The following is a 4,880-nucleotide window of genomic DNA, read 5'->3' on the forward strand; positions in this document are numbered from 1 at the left end:
AAAGGCTAAGTAAAAGAACAAATAATTGATTCTTAGCTTTATTTTCAGTGGTTCTGTATTTAAGGTCTATAGGAGAAACACAATTTGTATAGTTCCTAACTAGGTCCATTCACTGGATAGCAGGAAAAAACCAAAGATTAATGTAAGGATTGTCAATCTGCTATTTTTCACAAGCACTACATTCACAAATAAAAAAAGCAAATCCTATCCCAGGAGGTGCACAGTTCCACCAGGGGGAATGCCCTGCTGGACCTGGTCCTAGCCACAGGCAACAACCTGGTGAGGGGACTCCAGGTTCTCAACTACCTGGGCGACAGCAATCATCACCTACTGGAATTCACCATCCAGCACAGGGTGTCAAGGGCCTGCAAGGCAGTAGCACTTGACTTCAGGAGGGCCAACTTCAACAAATTAAAGAGATTGGTAGGAGAGGCATTGCAGTCCTGGAGAGTAGAGGAACTAGGTGTCCAAGATGGGTGGTCATTCCTTAAGGAGATGATCCTCCAAGCCCAAGGGGTTACAGTCCCAACACAAGTCACAGGGGGCAAGAGTGCTCAAAAGCCCTCTTGGCTCACCAAAGGCATTCAGGAATGCCTGAAAGCCAAAAAGGAGGCATACATCCAGTGGAAGGGATGGGCTATCACCAAAGAGGAGTATACCTCCATCACTCAAGTCTGTAGGGAGACTGTTAGGAAGGCTAAGGTGAAGACAGAACTAGGGCTAGCAACAAGGATCAAGGACAACAAAAAGTCCTTTTTTAAATACATAGGGAGTAAAAAGAAGGCACCAGGTAACATGGGGCCCCTGCAGGATACGCTTGGCAATCTGGTGGTTGTACCAGATGAAAAAGCAGACCTTTTCAACAAATTCTTTGCTTCCATTTTTCTGAGCAGGGACCAGCACATCTCCCCCACTGGGATTCAGGACGGACTCAGGAGAGACTCCACCAGGCCTAGGTTCAGGGAGAACTGAATTAGGGAACTTCTACAGGGGCTGGACGTGTTCAAATCAGCAGGTCAAGACGCTCTCCATCCCCAGGGTGCTGAGGGAGTTGGCAGGAGTTATCATGGGGCCCCTGGCATGGCTTTTGTGAGCACTCGTGGTACTCCGGCCAGGTGCCAGAAGACTGGAAAAAGGCCAATGTGGTCCCCATTTTTGTAAAAGGGAGGAGGTAGGATCCAAGCAACTATAGGCCCATTAGTCTTACTTCGGTCCTGGGGAAGCTCTTTGAGAAAATTATTCAGGTGCACATCTGTGAGGGACCAGCAGGAGAGATGATGTTCTAGGGCAGCTATCATGGGTTCATTAGGGGCAGGTCCTGTCAGACAAACCTGATTGCCTTCTATGATCAGGTCACAAAATCATTGGACTCAGGTGTCACAGTGGATGTAGTCTTTCTGGACCTCAGGAAAGCCTTTGACACTGTCTCCCACCCCATTCTCATTAAAAAGCTAGGCGACTGTGGCACTGATGCCTACACAGTCAGATGGGTCACAAATTGGCTAGAGGGCTACACCCAGGGAGTGATAGTGGACGGGTCATATTCGACCTGGAGGGATGTGGGCAGTGGAGTCCCACAGGGCTCGGTCCTTGGGCCTGTACTGTTCAATTTCTTTATTAGCGACTTGGACGAGGGGGTGAAAAGCACCCGGTTCAAATTCACTGATGACACCGAGATTTGGGGCGAGGTGGGCACGTCAGAAGGGAGGAACAGGATACAACTGGACCTGGACCCATTACAGGGGTGGGCGAAGGTGAATAGGATAGGATTCAATACTGACAAGTGCAGAGTACTGCACTTGGACAGAAAGAATCAGCAGCGTACCTACAGGCTGGGGAACTCCTTTCTCAAAAGCACAAAGGCAGAAAGAGATCTTGGAGTCATTATCGGTTCTAAAATGAACATAGGCCGCCAATGTGAGGTTGCGGTCAGTAAGGCTAACAGCTCCTTGTTATGTATCCACAGATACATCATGAGCAGGTCCAAGGAGGTGATCCTCCCCCTCTATGCAATGCTGGTCAGGCCATAGTTGAAGTACTGTGACCAGTTCTGGGTGCCACACTTCAGGAGGGATGTGGCTAGCATCAAGAGGGTCCAGAGGAGGGCCACTCGCATGATCAGGGGTCAGCAGGACAGACCCTACGAGGAGAGGCTATGGGACCTAAACCTGTTCAGCCTTCACAAGAGAAGGCTGAGAGGGGATCTAGTGGCCATCTATAAACTTACCAGGGGGGACCAGAGGGGAATGGGTGAGACCCTGTTCCTCCGAGCACCTCCCGGAGTGACGAGGAATAATGGCCACAATTTGATTAAGAGTAGGTTCAGGCTAGACATCAAGAGGCACTACTTCACAGTCAGGGTGGCCAGGATCTGGAATCAGCTTCTAAGGGAAGTCGTGCCTGCTCCTACCTTAGGGGTCTTTAAAAGGAGGCTTGATAATCAGCTAGCTGGGGTCATATGAACCTAAACTTACCAGGGGTCATATGAGCCCAGTATTCATTCCTGCCCAGGGCAGGGGGTCAGACTTGATGATCTGCTCAGGTCTGTTCCAACCCTACATCTATGAACCTATAAAATTGTGATATTTGTAAATAATATTCCATTTGCCATGTCCTGTACCTTCATATGTGAGAAATCTTGTCTGCTAGAGCTGGAAAGCATTTCAAAATGGAAGACCAACCAAGCTTTGTTCTTTTAGACTTCACGCTAGGTCTTATTTTATTAGATGTTTTCCTTCATCAAAAAGGAATAAGGTAATGTATATATAAATGGCCTCTTATATTGATAGCCTAGAAGTACGCTATTTGGCCATGGTCAGTGCGGGATGAAACAGCACTGCTAAATCTCAAAGCGGGATATGAATGTTTTGACCAATACAAGCTTATTTTTTTAATATCATTGGAAAAAGTGTTGGTCCCCTTTGAGAAATCTTAAAGGTCTCTTTTAACAAGTTTTGTTTCATAATATATTTGCTTTATTTTTTCTAAGTTGCCAGGCAAGTCCTGTAGTGTGGAGTCCCACTGCCCTCCAATCAGGATTGGGCCATCATTACCGCTTTGATGTAACTTAAGTTTCTGTGTAGCAGGTGGTCTTTCCTGCTGTTCATAGCACAGCCTAGGGAAGCCTGTCAGATGTAACAGCTCCTCTTTATCTGCATGGAATCTGGGTAAATCACAATGGGACAGATGGAAAAATAGTCACATTCCCCAGCCCTACCTCGTAGCAGCCGCTCATAAAATTCTACAAATATATCCCATTCCCTGAAATAGAGGAAAAAAGCCGAATAAGTTGGTTTCTCAATTGCTGGGGGATAATCACCTTGTTTATACATAACTCTAAATATGGGAATTAGGAAAAGAAAACAAAACCAGCAAACAGTTTAAATTATCACAGCTGCTCTGTACGTATATTTTACAATTACATTCCAGATTTCAGAAGGTAAACACTAGGAAATTGGAAATTATCCCCTAATCTACTGTGCCAGTTCAAAATAAACTGGCAATCTTCTCCCCCCCGCCCCCCGGCCCCCCTTTTAGAATCTGATAAACACTTTTTTCCAAGACTTTTGCAAGTGTTATTTGTAAGAACTTTCCATTCTTTCAAATGTTTCTTGATACACGGCACATTTTTTATAATAATCCTTATCATCCTAAAGCCCTAAAGAAGAATTAAGATTTTTTTTTTACATTTTAAATAATATTAAAGACTCAAATTAAATAATGGAGAAAATTAACACCCTTTAACACTTATGTGCTGAAAGTATTAAACACTGACTTCATTTGATAGAAACTGGACTATAGAAATGAACTGATTAAAAACAAGTTTCGTAAGACATAAGTCAGATTTTCAAAAGACCTTCATTTCCATTTAGGCATCAAAATAAATGGCCAGATTGGGTTGGGAGAGAGGGAAATCTCAGTATGGTAACTGCTGAACCCTCTAAAATATCTGCTCTTTATACATGTGCCTAACAGGGAGCTAAATTCTTCTGAAAGTGTGCCAGCAACACACACACTAAGTTACCCCTAGTTTACACTAACTCAGTTCAGCTCTCTTTATTTTTCATCTCTGCACATCCCCCCAACCCACCCCCCCATCACATGTGAAATGTATTCAGGGACATAGCTTGTGCTGCTGATAGTCCAATTTCTCTTTAATAAAAGCATGAGAAATTAAACTGTTTTGCAAATACTAACTGCATACAGTAATTATAATGTTTATAAAATGAAGAGGAAGGATTGGCCAGTAGTTAGCAGGGTAGCATTGGATGCTGGCTATCTGGACAGACTTCCCAGTTCTACCAGGCTTTTCCTACTGACCTTAGGCAAGTCTGTCTCTGCCTCAGTTGTCCATCTGTAAGGTGGAGCTAATAACACTTTCCTGTTCTCTGAGAATATATATATCAAAGATTTTGATCTGATTACATGATAATGGTGTACCTCAGATAGACACTTATTTTTACCTGAAACTAAACCCCAAACTTCTGTTCCCTTTTAATTAAGGCAAGTGCCTGAAATGTGACCACTGTTTTCTACAATAATCAGAACCATTTCACTGTTACCTTGTATTCCTTCATCTGTTTATGTGTTCACCTGTTGTTCTGCTATAACTATAAAAAGCAGACAATTTTATTAGCTACTTCTTGCATTAATTACCAAAAGCTGTATCTTTTCATTGTATGTATTTACAATTCACAAGCACAAGGAAGTCCCGCTTCTTTCCTCAAGTCTCTAGGTACCAACACAGTATTCTTCCCATGGATCACAACCTTGAAATGAGGGGGAGGCTTTTGTGCTACCAATTTGCTTGAGAAAGATGCTGCCTAAAGGTTTATGCTCCTTGTCTTGGAAATTTGCTCTGTTAGTGCTGCCAGTGCAGA

Source organism: Gavialis gangeticus, unplaced genomic scaffold (assembly GCF_001723915.1).
Source record: "Gavialis gangeticus isolate Ggan-Ray unplaced genomic scaffold, GavGan_comp1, whole genome shotgun sequence".
In the NCBI taxonomy this organism is placed as follows: Eukaryota; Metazoa; Chordata; order Crocodylia; family Gavialidae; genus Gavialis; species Gavialis gangeticus.